The sequence below is a fragment of the Muntiacus reevesi genome, chromosome 9, assembly GCF_963930625.1.
Source record: "Muntiacus reevesi chromosome 9, mMunRee1.1, whole genome shotgun sequence".
Classification (NCBI taxonomy): Eukaryota; Metazoa; Chordata; class Mammalia; order Artiodactyla; family Cervidae; genus Muntiacus; species Muntiacus reevesi.
In genome coordinates, this window is record NC_089257.1 from 39726507 (window position 1) to 39745006 (window position 18500).

Here is an 18500-nt window from a genome sequence, read left to right on the forward strand (position 1 = left end):
TTCTACTCCCTTGTAGCCATATGGAAGAAAACCCAAACCTCAGGACATAAGTCACTCATTATGTTCTTACATTGAATTGAGCTGAAAATGCCTTTTTTTTTCCTCTTTTTTTCTTTCAGGGAAAAGCGTGAATGCGGTCCCCCACTACCACAAATTAAGCAGTCGAGTTTCCCACATTTGGGGAAATCGCAGGGGTCAGCACATCCGGAGTGCAATGGATAAGCCTCGCCCTGGGAAAACCACCTTTGTGATCATGGTATCTCCCCTGCCAGGTAAGTATTGAAAATGCTTTTTGATGTAGAGAAGAAAAGCCCTCATAAACACTCAGAGGAATCAATCAACATATACTCCTTTAGTACTTATGAAGTTCAAGACCCAGTTTCCCACTGTTCCTCTGATAACTTCAGAAAAGTACCTTAAGTGGAAAGTTTGAAGTAAAATGGGCAGAACTCCACTCTGCTACTAAGTAAATTGGTACATATTTACCATGCATCTTTTATGTGTGTGCACTGGGAATGCTCACCATTGCTTAAGGAGGGGTTTCTGGTTTCTACATATCCCATCTAGGGAAGGAAGGAAAGGGAGGAAAGAAAGGAAAGGGAGAAAAAGAAAGAGGGGAGGGATAGGAGGGTAGGGAGAACAGGGGAAGAGAGAGAGGAAGAGAGAAACAATATCCCAAGGCTTCCCATAGCCAACCAAGGTAATGAAATCAACCACCCCTTGTCCTACTTTACACTGTCTCAAAGAATTTATTCAAGTGACCTAACTCAGCCCTTCATCTCCCTGAAAGGTCAGAGGTCCTCTCCAAGAGAGGACAAGTAGATGCAGGAAATGGAAAGGCCCAGCTGGGTGGCACCTGAGCAGACAATTTAGAACCACAGTCTTACTATCTTAGATATGCCTTCCAAGTGATCTAACTGCTGCTTAAATCCAGGGCCAGGGCCAGGGTGACATAAGCAAGGCATCGAGGACTCAAAATTTACAGAGGCACACATTTTCAGGTACTGACCCTGCACTTGCATGACCTTAAGGGTGAGTGCCTCCTTCAAGTCTGTGCCCTGCACTTTGTATGCTTCACCCTAGGCCAAGTCCTGCTTATGTTTCTCTTGCTCCCATCCTAGACAGTCTCACAGAGTTAAGGAGAATACACTGCTTTTGTGTCTTTCAAGAATAGCAGAGCTGAGCATATATTAAACACTCAATGAGTACTTATGGAATTGAACAGAATTCCTTCCAACAGGAATAATAAGTAAGTATGCTGACAAACCAGCATCCTACCTGGAGATGCTTAAATGAGGATGTAAACAAACACTTGAAAAATACCTAATGAGCATCTGGGAAATAAGTATTTGTTTTCTGGAGGTACCTAGAAATCGTGCTTTAAAAAACTGCATGTCAAGCAACAAATGCTGGAGAGGGTGTGGAGAAAAGGTAACTCTCTTACACTGTTGGTGGGAATGCAAACTAGTACAGCCACTATGGAGAACAGTGTGGAGATTCCTTAAAAAACTGGAAATAGAACTGCCATATGACCCAGCAATCCCACTCCTGGGCATACACACCGAGGAAACCAGATCTGAAAGAGACACGTACACCCCAATGTTCATCACAGCACTGTTTATAATAGCCAGGACATGGAAGCAACCTAGATGCCCATCAGCAGACAAATGGATATGGAAGTTGCGGTACATATACACAATGGAATATTACTCAGCCATTAAAAAGAATTCATTTGAATCAGTTCTAATGAGATGGATGAAACTGGAGCCTATTATACAGAGTGAAGTAAGCCAGAAAGATAAAGACCAATACAGTATACTAATGCATATATATGGAATTTAAAAAGATGGTAACGATAACCCTATATGCAAAACAGAAAAAGAGACAGATGTACAGAACAGACTTTTGGACTCTGGGAGAAGGCGAGCGTGGGATGTTCTGAGAGAATAGCATTGAAACAAGTATACTATCAAGGATGAAACAGATCGCCAGCCCAGGTTGGATGCATGAGACAAGTGCTCAGGGTTGGTGCACTGGGAAGACCCAAAGGGATGGGGTGGGGAGGGAGGTGGGAGGGGGGATCCAGATGGCGAACACATGTAAATCCATGGCTGATTCATGTCAATGTATGGCAAAAACCACTACAATATTGTAAAGTAATTAGCCTCCAACTAATAAAAATAAATGATAAAAAACAAAATAAATTAAAACAATAAAAAATAAAAAACTGCATGTCAAAACAAAACAACACAACACAACTACATGTTCAAAAAAGCAAGACAAGTCTGTTGAATGGAAAACAAGGAAGATCCAGAGAACCGGGCCAGGCATGGGGACACCTCTCTGTGAGACAGTGTTCAAGCATGCTACTGTTTGTGCCTTAAAGTATCTCTCACTGGAAAATAGAGATTGTCTTCTGACTTCATTGTGGGGCTGTGAGAATATACTAGTATTATATTGCAAATGATTACACTGCCTTTCCTCCTAGTAGCGTATGTGCTCAGTTGCTAAGCCATGTCCAACTCTTTGCGACCCCATGGACTGTAGCCCATCACAGTCCTCTGTCCATGGAATCTTCCGGGCAAGAATACAGAAGTGAGTTGCCATGCCCTTCTCAAGGGAATCTTCCCAACTTAGGGATGGAACTTGAATCTCCTGAGTGTATTTTACAAAGTACTTGGAGAGGCCAGGGAACTGAATGTTGGTGAAGCACAGGGCGGTGATGCTTTCAGGGCCTCAGGGAAAGCTCAGAAGGGCAAGCTCTTAAGCTGAGACTAGACCTGGTGCTTAGAGGACCATTTAGCATTTCATGGAGTAGTACGAGTACTGGAGTGGAGTAATGCTAAGAGTCAAGAAATGATGTGGCTTTAATATTTCCATCCTGAACCAAAAGATTTTAAAGATTACATCCAAACCAGTCATCCAGCTCAAGTGGAAAAACAAGGAAAGCTATAAGCTATATCTGTAAGTAAGCTGTACCCTAGAAATACATCTGCATTTTTTCCCTAACTAATGTGTTTATTCATCTGGGGCTAAGCAGTAAGTCATTCATGTCCCCTGTCCAGGCTCAGGTAGCTAATTAGGCAGGCTCTCAGGGTAGGATTGATAGGCCCATGTTCCAATCCTAAGACTCATACACAGAATGTCTTTTTGACAACCAATCACTCCTCTCCTAGGATTTCACAAAGTTTCTAGTTATGTAAATCTACCAAAGTCCAGATTTGAAAGAAGTTAAACCAAAAATGTCAGGCAGAAGACAAGATAAAATTTCACAAAAATGAAAAAGGATCTGCAGTTGACTGATGTATTTTCTCAGGTGCAAAACACATATGGATCCACCAGTGTAATCCCACAAGCAGGCCTCTGTCCCCCACAAATACTGATACTCTGGGGTCTCTTGAGTCTTTACACAGACTAATTAGTTTGTCCCTTCAGCCCTTCTCTTCTACCAAACCACATTCTCCCTTCCTGCAAAATGCTAGCCAAATCCTCCTGGATCCAGAAAGGCCCATTAGACTGACCCCACTCACTGAAGGGGAAAAAAAAAAAATCTTCTACTGCTTTGAGCATGAGCCACAGTCCAGAAGCATCAGCACCCTGAGAGTTTAAAAACAGAGGCTTCAGAATCCATCCCAGACCTCCTGGATCAGAAGTTGCATTTAATAAGATACCCGGGTAATTCACATGCACATAAAAGCACTGCTATTGCATTCCGGCACTCACATTCAGTCTGTTCTACAGTCACACACCTCCACGCACCTAAACTGCTTTTGTTAACAGTTTTTCTGAGATCTAACTCACATAGCATAAAATTCACCCATTTAAAATGTGCTAGTCAATGTTTTCAGTATATGCAGAGTTGTGCTACCATCACTGCTATTTAAATTTAGAACGCTTTTACCACTCTCAAAATGAAACCATTTACCAGTCAGCCATCACTCTGCAACATCCCTCAGCCCAAGAAATCACTAATTTAATTTAATTTCAATCTCTATCTACACATTTGCCTATTCTAGGCATTTCATTTCATTACATTCATATACATATACATTCATTACATTCATTCATTACATTTCATATAAATAAGATTTGACAGTATGTGGTCTTTACGGAATGGCTTCTTTCGCTTAGCATATTTTCAGTGTTGCTGCAGATATTATAGTCATTCCTTTTAACTGCCAAATAATACTATATTATATGGATATACAATATTTTCTTTGCCCATTCATCAGCTGATGGACATCTGCCCTGTTTACAGCTTTGTGCTATTATAAATAATGCTGTTAAGAACATTCACTTACAAGTTTTCATACAGACATGATTTCATTTCGCTTGAGCATATATTTAGTAGTGGAACTGTCTGGTTATATGGTAACTCTATGCCTAACCTTTGGAAGAACTGCCACTCTATTTTCCACAGCAGTTGCACCATTTTACATGCCCACCAGCAGTGCATGAGAGTTCCAATTCCTCCACATCGTTGACAACACTTGGTATTATCTTTTTGGTAAAAAGCATCCCACTGGGTGTGAAATGGTAGATTAATGTGATTTTGATTTTGCATTCCTCTGATGTATAACAACATTGAGCACCTTGTCATATGACTATCAGCCATTCATATACCTTCTTTGGAGAAAAGTTTATCCAGATTCTTCATCCACTTCTTAAAAATAGACTTTTCCCCCAGCAGTTTTAGGTTCACAAACTTCCCTGGTGGCTCAGACAGTAAAGAGTCTGCCTACAATGCAGGAGCTGCTGCTGCTGCTGCTGCGTCACTTCAGTAGTGTCCGACTCTGTGCGACCCCATAAACGGCAGCCCACCAGGCTCCTCCGTCCCTGGGATTCTCCAGGCAAGAACACTGGAGTGGGTTGCCATTTCCTTCTCCTATGCATGGAAGTGAAAAGTGAAAGGGAAGTCGCTCAGTCGTGTCCAACTCTTAGCGACCCCATGGACTGCAGCCTATCAGGCTCTTCCATCCATGGGATTCTCCAGGCAAGGGTACTGGAGTGGGGTGCCATTGTCTTCCAGGTTCAATACCTGGGTCAGAAAGATCTCCTGGAGAAGGAAACGGCAACCCACTCCAGTATCTTGCCTGGAAAATCCCATGGATGGAGGAGTCTGGTAGGCTATAGTCCATGGGGTCGCAAAGAGTCGAACACAACTGAGCGACTTCACTTTTAGGTTCACAACAAAACTGAGTGGAAAGTAGAATTTTCCATATGCTCCCTTGCTCCTCAATATGCACAGCCTCCCCCACCAACATCCCTCATCAGAGAAGTACCTTTGTGCCAACTGAGGAACCTACATTGACATATCATCACCCAAAGTCCATAGTTTAACTCAGAGTTCACTACTGATGTACATTCTATAGGCTAGGACAAACATAACATTCTTAAGGACAAGAGTAAACAAGAGTATCATGAAGAGTAGTCTTACACCTAAAAATTCTCTGTGCTCCTCTTATTCATCCCTTCATCCTCCCTAATCCCTAGCAACCACTGCTCTTTATACCGTCTCCATAGTATCACCTTTTCCATACAGTTAAAATCATGTAGTACATAGCCTTTTCACATTGGCTTCTTTCACTTAGTAACATGCATTTAATATTCCTCCATGTACTTTCATGGTTTAAGAGCTCATTTCTGTTTTTAGTACTGAATAAAATTCCACTGTCTAGAAGTACCACAGTTTATTTATCTATTCGCCTACTAAGACACTATGTGTGTGCTGAGTCACTCAGTCATGCCCGACTCTGCAACCCCCGGAACTACAGCTTGCCATGCTCCTCTGTCCATGGAATTTTCCAGGCAAGAATACTGGAATGGGCTGTCATTTCCTACTCCAGGGGATCTTCCCAATGTAGGGATTGAATGTGTGTCTCTTTGTCTCCTGCACTGTCAGGCAGATTCTTTACCACTGGGCCACCTGGGAAGCAAAAGACATCTTGATTGCTTCCAAATTTTGGCAATTACGAATTAAGCTGCTATAAAGATGTGTGTACAAGTTTCTGTATGAACATACATTTTCAGCTCCTTTGGGGATCTACTAAGGAGCACAACTCCTGGATATGGTATGGTAATAGTTTAGTTTTGCAAGAAACCAACAATCTATCTTCCAAAGTTTGATGGAAGATATTATCTTGCATTCCCACCAGAAATGAATGACAGTTCCTGTTGCTCCACATTCTCCCAGTATTTGGTAGTGTCACTGTCTCAGATTCTGATGATTCTAGTAGGTGTGTAGTGGTATCTCATGCTGTTTTAATTTGAATTTCGCTGACTACATGAGGTGGGACATCTTTCATACGCTTATTTTCTATCTATATACCTTCTTTGGTGGGCAGTATGTTAAAGTCTCTAGCCTACTTTTTAAACAGGTTTTCTTCTTATTACTGAGTTGAAACAGTTCCTTGTATATTTTGGATAATGGTCCTTTATTTCTTTATTGTTTATTTATTTATGGCTGTGTCAGGTCTTAGTTGTGGCATGTGGGATCCTGGGCTTCCCAGGTGGCTCAGTGGTAAAGAATCTGCCTGCCAATGCAGGAGACGCAAGAGACATGGGTTCAATCCCTGGGTTGGGAAGATCCCCTGGAAGAGTAAATGACAACCCACTCGAGTATTTCTTGCATGGAAAACTCCACAGACAGAGCAGCCTGGTGGGCCACAGTCCATGGGGTCATAAAGGATCGGACACAACTGCAAACACACACACACGTGGCATCTCAGTTCCCCAACCAGAGATTTAACCTGCACCCTCTGCACTGGAGGGTGGATTCTTAACCATTGAACCACCAGGGAAGTCCCTGACGATCTTTTTTCCTGACAATCTCTTGTAATTGATGCGTTTAAACAACTAATGTTCAAAATGATTATTGATACAGTTGGATTAATATCTACTATATTTGTTCCTGTTTTCCATGTGTTGCCCTTATCTGTTCCTACTTTTGTCTTCTAATCTTTTTCTGCCTTTTTGTAGTTTTAACTAGGAATATTATATGATTACATTTCCTTTCCTTTCTTAGCTTATCAGTTATACTTTTTTTGACCACACTGTGCAGTCTGTGGGATCTTAGTTCCCCAACCAGGGATTGAACCTGGGCCATCAGCAGTGAAAGCACAGAGTTGTGACCACTGGACCACCATGGAATTCCCTACACTTTTTACTTCTTTGAGGTTGCTCTAGAATTTGCAGTATACATAAATACTAAAATCTACTTTCAAATAATACTGTATCACGTGACATAGTGTGAGTACCTTATAACAACAAAACAATCTTAATTCCTCCTCTCATCCTTTGTATCATTGCTGTCATTCATTTCACTTATCCATAAATACACATACATACACAAGCATATGCAGTCAAATGTAGTGTTGGTATTACAGCTTTCAAAAAACCATTCACTGTTATATCAATCAACAACTTGTAAACTAAAAGAGCAACTACAAAATTCCTATAGCTTATATAATTTAATGGTGAAAGACTGAATGCTTTTCCCCTAAGATCAGAAATAATGTCAGGATGTCCACCCTCACCACTACTATTTAACATACACTGAAGTTTCTGGCCAGCAAAATAAAGGGATAAAAGGTACAGATTAGAAAGAAATAAAACTGTCCCTTATTTGCAGATGACATGATGGCCTACACAGAAAATCCCAAAGAATCTATGAAAAAAAATTCTAAAATAACAGCATTCAGCAAGGTGGCAGGATATACACATACACACAAAAGTTATATTTCTATATTAGCAAAGAACATGTGGAAAATGACATTTAAGATACAATAAAATTTATAATTAAAAGAAGAATTAGCAAAATAAATGTTTTTTCAGTCTACTTTCACTTACTCCCTTTCCAATGCTTTTCCTTTGTTTAGGTAGATCTGAGGTTCTGACCGCTCTTATTTTCCTCTCTCTAAACAACTTTTAATATTTCTTGAAAGACAAGCTTCTGTGTGTGCTCAGTCATGTCTGACCCTTTGCCCCACTGTAGCCCGCCAGGCTCCTCTGCCCATGGGACTTTCCAGGCAAGAATACTGGAGTGGGTTGCCACTTCCTTCTCCAGGCTACCTTCCTGATGCAGGGATCAAACCCGAGTCTCTTGAATCTCGGCACTGGCAGGTGGATTCTTTACCACTAGTGCCACCGGAAGCAAGACAGCCTACTAGCAACAAATCTGCTCTATTTTTGACTGTCCTTTTTAATTTAATTTTTTTATTTGGGTCTTTGTTGCTGCACACAGGCTTTCTCTAGTTCCAGTGAGCTGGGGCTACTCTAGTTGTGGTGCACAGGCTTCTTAATGTGGATGCTTCTCTTGTGAGACATGGGCTCAAAAGTCGTGGTGCACCAGCTTAGCTGCTCCCCGGCATGTGGAATCTTCCCAGACCAGGGATTGAACCTGTGTCCCCTGCATTGGCAGGTGGATTCTTAACCGCTGGACCATCAGGGAGATCCTATTTCTCCTCTTTTGAAGGCTGATTTTTAGGATACAGAAATCTAGGCTGATGGGGGTTTGTCTTTGCTCTTCTATAGGTAAAGTGTTTTCTCTGCTGGTTTCTTTCAGAATTTTTTTGTCTCTGATTTTCTATGATTTGAAAAATGATATGCCTAGTGGCGGCAGAGTGTGGGGGCAGAGGGGGAGGCACAGTGTTAGCATTTATCCTGCTTGGTGTTTTCTGAACTTCCTGCATCAGTGGTTTGGTGTCTGACATTAACTTGGGAAGATTCTCAGTCATTATTGATTAAAATATTTCTTTTGTTTCTCTCCTCCTCCTCCTGGTATTCCCATGATGCATCTGTCTCTTGTCTATTCAGGTCGCCATAACAAAGTATCATTGACTAGGTGGCTTATAAACAACAAACATTTATTTCTCACATTTCTGAAGGGTGAAAGTCCAGGATCAAGCACAAGCTGGAAGGGGTTAGGAAACTCTGAAGGGCCTCTTTTGTAAGGGCACAGATTCCAATTATGAGGGTTCTGCCTTCAGGACCTAATCACTTCCTAAAAGCCCCATCTCCTAACACCAATACCTTTAGGATTAGGATTACAATATATGAATTTATGGGGAACACAAACATTCAGACCATTAACAGCACACCCTTACTTTTGTAGTTGTCCCACCGTTCTTGGATATTGTTTTTTTCAAGTCTTTTTTAAAAAATTTTTTTAACTTTTATAAATTTCTACTGAAATATTCTCAAGCTCAGAGATTCTTTCTTCGGCCTTATCTAGTCTATTGATAAGCCCATCAAAGGCATTTTTCATTTCTGTCACATTGTTTTCGATCTCTAAACATTTCTTTTTGATTCCTTCTTAGAATTTAAATTTATCTGTGCATAATGCCCAATTGTTCTTGCATGTTGTCTAGTTTATCCATTTGAGCATTACTTAGCACAGTAATCAAAATTATTTTTAATTCCTGGTCTAGTAATTCCAACATCCCTGCCAGTGAAGTGAAGTCGCTCAGTCGTGTCCGACTCTTTGCGACCCCATGGACTGTAGCCCACCAGGCTCCTCAGTCCATGGAATTTTCCAGGCAAGAGTACTGGAGTGGGTTGCCATTTCCTTCTCCAGGGAACCTTCCCAACCCAGGGATCGAACCCGGGTCTCCCACACTGCAGGCAGACGCTTTACCATCTGAGCCACCAGGGGTATATATATCCCTGCCAAAGATGGGTCTAATTCTGATACTTGGTCTGTCTCGTTTTGCCTTTTAGTATATCTTGCAATTCTTTGATAGGTGGGTATGATATACCAGGTAAAAGGAATTTCTATAAATAGGGTTTTAGTACAGTGGTGGTAGGATGCTGGGGAGGAGCAGCCTTCTAGAGTTCTATGACTGGGTTTCAATCTTTTAGTGAGTCTGTGCCTCTGGAATGTGAACTTCACAAGCGCTTGGCAATGCCTCACCCACACCTCTTAGGTGGGGCACAATGGCTTAAGAGGACTGGAGTTGGGGATTTCCCTTATCCAACATGAAAAGCTAGAACTGGTTAGAGATGGGTATTTTCTTTCCCCTAGATCAGTCAGGCTGTGATAAAACCCCAAAACGTTAGACTATGGTTAAACAGTTTCCCCTGAAGGCAGATCTTAAGAACAGAATGCTCTGTAGTATTTTTAAAAGGTTCTTTCCCCGCCCTGCCACCCACAAAAGCACAAAGGGATTTTTCTCAGTACTCAATGTGAGAACCTGCCAGATACCTGGAAGGTCACTGTGGGGGCCCTGAGTAACTATGAGTACCTGTGGAGTTTTTAATTTTGAGTTGTCCACACTGAGCCTCCAGCAATTTATTACAATCCAGGTTTCCCTGCTCCAATACTGGTTCCCACCAAGGTTTCTGCTTCTCTAAGTTGTGATTCAGGCCAGCAGTTTGTCTTCGTTCTATGACCTCACTTTTTTAAAGATCTAAGAATTATTGATTTTTCAGTTTTTTCAGCTTTTTCTTGTTCTTAGGACAGAATAGTGATTTCCAAGCTTCTTACATGCCATATTGGAACTCTTCTGTCCATTTTTTAAAAGTAGGTTATTTATATTTTTATTGTTGAGTTATAAATGGTTTTTTTTTAATATATATTCAGGATATAAAGTCTCTGATATATGACCTGCAAGTATTTTCTCTCATTCTATGCCATGCTCAATTGCTCAGTCATGTCTGACTCTCTGCGACCCCATGGACTGTAGCCCGCCAGGCTCCTCTGTCCATGGAATTCTCCAGGCAAGAATAATGGAGAGGGTTGCCATGCCCTCCTCCAGGAGATCTTCCCAACCCAGGGATCGAACCCAGGTCTCATGCACTGCAGGCGGATTCTTTACCATCTGAGCCACCAGGCAAGTCCCCTTCTCCCATTCTGTGGGTTGCCTTTTTACTTTTTTTGGTGTTGTCCTTTGCAATACAAAAGTTTTTCATTTTAATGAAGTACAATTTCCTTTTGGTTTCACTGCTTTTGCTTTTGGTGTCATATCTAAGAAACTACTGTCTAATTTGATAGTGATTTATGACTAGCTTTTCTTCTAAGAGTTCTATATTATTAGTTATTACATTTAGGTCATTGGTATGTTCCCCCCCCCCCCCCCGCCCAGTTGGCCTGTTTGGAGTCAATTTTTTTATATGGAGCGATGGAGGGGGTCCAACTTCATTCTTTTGCCTGTGGCTATCTAGCTGTCTCAGCAAGACTTGCTAAAAAGATTATTCATTTCCTCTGTGAACCTGACTGTACACACTGGCTCTTAACTCTCTAAGATGGTGCAACACCCTTGATTCCCACATTATTTTCTTAAGTGTCCACATAGCTCTATGTATTTTGCTGACAGAACCTCTGAAAAGATATTTGGAGATACATAATACCATATATACAATACCAGACCTACAAGACCTTTTAGAACTAACACCAAAAAAAAATGTCCTTTTCATTATAGGGGACTGGAATGTAAAAGTAGGAAGTCAAGAAACATCTGGAGTAAGAGGCAAATTTGGCCTCGGAGTACAGAATGAAGCAGGGAAATGACTAATACAGTTTTGCCAAGAGAACACACTGGTCATAGCAAACACCCTCTTCCAACAACACAAGAGAAGACTCCACACATGGACATCACCAGATGGCCAACACCAAAATCAGATTGATTATATTCTTTGCAGCCAAAGAAGGAGAAGCTCTATATAGTCAGCAAAAACAAGACCGGGAGCTGACTGTGGCTCAGATCATGAACTCCTAATTGCCAAATTCAGACTTAAATTGAAGAAAGTGGGGGAAAACCACTAGCCCAATTAGGTATAACCTAAATCAAATCCCTTATAATTATACAGTGGAAGTGAGAAATAGATTTAAGGGACCAGATCTGATAAGAGTGCCTGATGAACTATGGACGGAGGTTTGTGACACTGTACAGAAGACAGGGATCAAGACCATCCCCAAGAAAAAGAAATGCAAAAAAGCAAAACGGCTGTCTGAGGAGGCCTTACAAAGAGCTGTGAAAAGAAGAGAAGCAAAAAGCAAAGGAGAAAAGGAAAGATATACCCATTTGAATGCAGAGTTCCAAAGAACAGCAAGGAGATAAGAAAGCTTTCCTCAGCGATCAGTGCAAAGAAATAGAGGAAAACAATAGAGTGGGAAAGACGAAAGATCTCTTCAAGAAAATCAGAAATACCAAAGGAATATTCTATGCAAAGATGGGCTCAATAAAGGACAGAAATGGTAGGGACCTAACAGAAGCAGAAGATATTAAGAAGAGGTGGCAAGAATACACAGAAGAACTATACAAAAAAGATCTTCATGACCCAGATAATCATGATGGTGTGATCCCTCACCTAGAGCCAGACATCCTGGAATGTGAAGTCAAGTTCGCCTTAGGAAGCATCACTACAAACAAAGCTAGTGGAGGGGATGGAATTCCAGTTGAGCTGTTTCAAATCCTGAAAGATGATGCTGTGAAAGTGCTGCACTCAATATGCCAGCAAATTTGGAAAACTCAGCAGTGGCCACAGGACTGGAAAAGGTCAGTTTTACTCCAATCCTAAAGATGGGCAATGCCAAAGAATGCTCAAACTATTGTACCCATCTCACAGGCTAGTAAAGTAATGCTCAAAATTCTCCAAGCCAGACTTCAATAGTACGTGAACCGTGAACTTCCAGATGTTCAAGCTGGTTTTAGAAAAGGCAGAGGAACCAGAGATCAAATTGCCAACATCCTCTGAATCATCAAAAAAGCAAGAGAGTTCCAGAAAAACATCTATTTCTCCTTTATTGACTATGTTAAAGCCTTTGACTGTGTGGATCACAGTAAACTGTGGAAAATTCTGAAAGAGATGGGAATATCAGACCACCTGACCTGCCTCTTGAGAAACCTGTATGCAGGTCAGGAAGCAACAGTTAGAACTGGACATAGAACAGACTGGTTCCAAATAGGAAAAGGAGTATACTGTCAAGGCTGTATATTGTCACCCTGCTTATTTAACTTATATGCAGAGTACATCATGAGAAACGCTGGGCTGGAGGAAGCACAAGCTGGAATCAACATTGCCAGGAGAAATATAAATAACCTCAGATATGCAGATGACACCACCCTTATGGCAGAAAGTGAAGAAGAACTAAAGAGCCTCTTGATGAAAGTGAAAGAGGAGAGTGAAAAAGTTGGCTTAAAGCTCAACATTCAGAAAACTAAGATCATGGCATCCAGTCCCATTACTTCATGGCAAATAGATGGGGAAACAGTGGCTGACTTTATTTTGGGGGGCTCCAAAATCACTGCAGATAGTGACTGCAGCCATGAAATTAAAAGATGCTTACTCCTTGGAAGGAAAGTTATGACCAATCTAGACAGCATATTAAAAAGCAGAGTCATTACTTTGTCAACAAAGGTCTGTCTAGTCAAGGCTATGGTTTTTCCAGTAGTCATGTATGGATGTGAGAGTTGGACTATAAGGAAAGCTGATCACCAAAGGATTGATGCTTTTGAACTGTGGTGTTGGAGAAGACTCTCCAAGAGTCCCTTGGACTGCAAGGAGATCCAACCAGTCCATCCTAAAGGAGATCAGTCCTGGGTGTTCATTGGACGGACTGATGCTGAAGCTGAAACTTCAATACTTTGGCCACCTGATGCGAAGAGCTGACTCTTTGAAAAGACCCTGATGCTGGGAAAGACTGAGGGCAGGAGGAGAAGGGGATGACAGAGGATGAGATGGGTGGATGGCATCACCGACTCAACAGACATGAGTTTGGGTAAACTACAGGGAAGCCTGGCATGCTGTGATTCATGGGGTTGCAAAGAGTCGGACACGACTGAGCGACTGAACTGAAAGAATATATGTAAAGCATACTATAGAGAAAGAAAAGAAAGCCTCTGACGCTATCTGTGAAGTCTGATACACTTATTCATTTACTCAACTCTCATTTAAAGCACTTCTGTACTAAATGTGTAGGTTCTGGGCTAGGCATGGAGATACATAGATGCACTAGACATTTTTTCCTACCCTTGCAAAGACATGCAAAAAATAAAACAATTAGGCCGTTTTAAAAGCATGAATTTACTCAGTAGAGGGAGCACAACTCTCCATTTTACAAAACACACAAATGAGGTATAAAGGAGAAAATCACTCACTAGAGATGACATTATGGGAGACAGGGACAGGAGTGATGGGGAAAGAATCACAGACCTTAAGGAAGAAAACAGAGTCAAAGCTTCGGGCCTCAAATGGCCAAGCCAATGACCAGCCACAAGGTCATGCGAGGGCCACATTATGACTTTCATGAGCTCTAGGTACTTTCGCCTTTGTGGAACTTTTCCTACATTAAAAATATATATATATATTAGGGACTTCCCTGGTGGTCCAGTGGTTAAGAATCTGCCTGCCAATGCAGGGGACATAGGTTCAATTTCTGCTCTGTGGAGATTATACGCGCTGAGGGGCAACTAAGTCCATACATCAAAACTACTGAGCCTGTGTGCTGAAACTACTGAAGCCCACACTCTGGAGCCTGTGCTCTGCAACAAGAAGCCACTACACTGAGAAGCCCATGCACTGCAACTAGAGAGCAGTGCCCACTTGCTGCAACTAGAGAAAGCCCATGCACAGCAATGAAGACCTAGCATAGCCAAAAAATAAATAAAAACAAAAAATCTTTAAAGTATTTAAAAATATATTTTATAACTGCATTAATATAAAGATGTACAATCCAAGGTGGATTATATCCATTTTTCTCTTCTGATTAAAAGAAATTAAGACATTTTTATGGGCCACTGGGCACTGTGCCTACTGGGTAAGTCAGCCCTGAATCCTGCTGTCTCTCCACAGCTATGCACCAAGAATTCTCTCCCAGGCTGCCAAGTCACATTGCTCTGCTGCTTCCAAGATTCTGTCCTCTACTGGGTTTAACTGATCAAGTGGCTGAATCTTATACCATCTAAATCCACAAAATAAGGTAACCTCATTTTCTACTCATATAAGCACTATAAAGTTACTGGACAGTCATTTGCCAATAATGTGTATTCTGTGTTTAAGGAAGATTTAGATATATTCAAGACTGATCAATCCCAAACAAAGCAACAGACATGTCATGACCTACAAATGGCAAAGTTATAGGAAGCATGTGCTTGGCATCTTGGGGACAGCCAAAAAGTTATCTGTTCACCTGCTCATTCATTCAAGCACAAGACAGTCATAAAACAGTCTCTTCCCTTATAAAACCATCTAAGGAAGAAGACAGATAATAAATATGCAGGTAAACATATATTTATAATATGAAATAATTTCTGGTAGCGATGTTATGAAGAAAAATAAAGCAGAGTGAGAGAAGAAAGAATGAAAAAGTAGGCTATCATGTGGCTACATGCAGACACTCTGGTTTCCCCAAACAGGTTTCCAACAAAAGGAGAACACGGGCAGGTTGGATAGTAAAACTAGCCCATGCGGAATGCCTTATTTCCTTGGCTTTTACCTTATTCCCACTTTTCACCCCAAGAAATGGCTCCAGAGCAACAACTACCTTCCTCAGGGATAAGAAAAAGTTGTAAGTCCTCATTTGGCATAGCTATTTACTTGCTATATGTCAACGAACAAAGCACTTCTTTCCATGCCTCAGTTTCCCCAAATATAAAACAAGGAGGTGGGCTTAAGTGATTTTCAAGGTCCATTAAAGGTAAAATACTGTAATAATTCATGTCAAATCTAACTCTAAAGCTTTGGAGTCAGCTATAATACTCCGGCTTTCTAGACTGCCAGTTTCCTTAGTTACCACAGAAGTAAAGCAAATGCCTCTAGTGCGGTGAGATGTGATACAAGAGGATGCTACCAAATTAAGTCAATGAAAATTTACCAAGCAACGACCATATGCAAACATCAGAAATATCCATCACTTGGAGGATGGCCTCTTGCCCTGGCTTCAAGTACTTGCTAAATGCAAAGGGCCCTAAACTCTGGAACCCCATCCACCAGAACAACCTGGCACTTCAGAGGTCTCAACTGATCCTTTCAAGTCAGAGACTGAGCAACCATGCAGCCAGACATCACTCTTCCACACACCATTAGCGATGACTAAGTCCAACCTTTGCCCTTGCAGTAATCACAGTCCAAAGGGTAGGGGGGAGACAGACTATTAAACGTAATATGATAAGGATAACCACTGACACATAAACAAAATGCTGTGTAAGCCCAGAGAAAGAAGAGATTAGCTAGTTTCCGAATGAATGAATGAATACAGCAAAACCATCAGGCTAGCTGCCTCTGTCTTGTGGGGAAAGATACCACAGTCTGCTGCATGATTAGGATAACATGTGAAGTCCAAAGTTTCATGGCCTACCTATATTTGTAGCTCCCACTTTCCTTCTTGTTCACATTCTTCTCCAACTCCTTAGCCCTAGCAAGAATTCAAGGCCAATTAATTAAAGTGCAATTACCTCACTTTTCAGACCTCATAAATCATCTGAGGACCATGAAGACACTGGTTATGCTTAGTCAAACTGTAAAGCCTGCCATGGACAGCACACTGTGGGCAGTGGAGGGAGAGGAGACACTGGCTGTAGTAACTGCTGTGGCTGCTGTCCACCCATCACTCCTACCCCTCCTACTATCACCAGAAAAGCACATCCTCCAGGCCAGCTGAACTGGAAAGCTTTTTTAAAGACACTTTTCAAATTTCTACAGAAGTGGAAGGAATATTTAATGACCTCTCTCACATTCAACAATCATCAAATTTGGGGGCATTTAATGTTCACTTCCTGGGTTCTTCAATTCCTACCTCATAAAATTTCTATTTCTCCAACTGGCTTCCTCTCCACCTGGTCCTCCTCTCTCTTTCCTACCTGCACTCCAGCTTTCCATACACTCTTTACTTTTCCACCCATCCTTAAAGACCAACCCAGATGTCACCTCTTCCAGGAGCCCTTCCAGAACAGAACTATGAAACTCCTAAAGCCCATGTGTCTGGAATATCCACGTGCTGATCACATCCACCCACCTATGAAATCTCCCTCCAGATTTTCACTGCCACACCTCCTTGGTCCAGACTTTATCTTGTGCTTTCTCCTAGATGTGCAGTCACTTCCGAGGTGATCTCTCTGCCAGAACAATTCATAACAGAAGCAACCACAGTGATCTTTATCAGATACCATCTGACTGCATCAGCCCCCTACTCTGACAAACTATGACAATTTTCTACTGCCTTTGGATTAAGGTCCAAACTCCTTTGTATGACACACAAGGTACTTCATAATCTGGTACAAGGTCAAAGTGAAAGGTGAAGTCGCTCAGTTGTGTCCGACTCTTTGCAACCCCATGGACTATAGCCTACCAGGCTCCTCCATCCATGGGATTTTCCAGGCAAGAGTACTACCAGCTACTTATCTCAACACCTCCAACAAATGGCCTTTCACTCCAGCCTCACTCAACCACCTACCACTCTAACGTGCTCCTCCCTTTTCTCCCTCAGTGCTTTGGATGCTGCTGTCTTCTCTTCCTAGAATTCTTTCCTGACCTGCACTCTCTATTTCTACTCCTTAAGATGCAGCTCAAATATTACCTCCTTTGTGACACATTCTCCAACTTTACTCAATCACAGACCCATTCAACAACTGTTAACTGATCATGCTATGCTCTAGACAGGGAATACAATAATAAATAAATAACAACTCTCACTCTCAAGGAGCTTAGAGTCTAGTAGATCTCCTCAGGCAGAGTAGTTCCCTTCCTCCTCTGTTCTGCAGAAATTTACAATTTGCACAAATCTCTAAGGTCACGTTTATTACATTTAATATAATACTTGTTTCTGAGTCTGTTTTTATCTCTAGACTCTAAGCATCTTGAGGTCAAGGGTCTTTTACTTTATAAGACTTTATTGAGGCATAGCATCCATCTCAGGTGGACAATTCTTTGACTGTTCGTATATTTATAGAGTTGTATAGCCATCTTATTTTAAATCATTTCCATCACACTATAAAGAAAGCTCAAAGCTCACTGGCCAACTCCCCTTTCCTGTCCGTAGACCTAAGCAACCCCTAATTTACTTTATATCTCTATAGATTTGTCTGTTCTGGACCCTTCATATAAATGAAGTCACACAACATGCTGTTTTTACTGACTGGCTTCTTTTATGTAGCATAACACGAGGCATAATGTTTTTCAAGGATTATCCATGTATCATGATTCAGCATGTATCAGTAGTTCACTCCTTTTTCGTGACAGGTATTCTTCCACTGTATGGATATACATTTTATGTATCCATTTACTGGTTAATAGACATTTGAGCTGTCTACTTTTTGGCTATTATAACACTGCTATGAACATTTGTATGTAAGTTTCTATGGAGACATATGTTTTTATTTCTCAAGTATATATCTAGAGTGGAATTACTGGGTCATATGGCAACTCTATGCTTAACCTTTTGAGGTACTGCCAAACTGTTTTCCATAGCAACTGTACCATTTTACATTTTCACTAGCAGTGCATGAGAAGTTCAATTTTTCTACACCCACAACACCTGTTATTACATCTTTTTGATTATAGCATCA

At 41.3% G+C, this 18500-nt stretch overlaps 1 protein-coding gene and 1 non-coding gene across 2 annotated transcripts in view; both read right to left on the minus strand.

The window, feature by feature from the left end:
• The window catches only part of RNF121 (ring finger protein 121), a 75290-nt gene that overhangs the window by 43190 nt on the left and 13600 nt on the right, over positions 1 to 18500 (minus strand). The window lies entirely within an intron of this gene.
• On the minus strand, positions 117 to 280 carry LOC136176157 (U1 spliceosomal RNA). Its single transcript, XR_010664532.1, has one exon. It is a non-coding gene; the product is annotated as a U1 spliceosomal RNA (small nuclear RNA).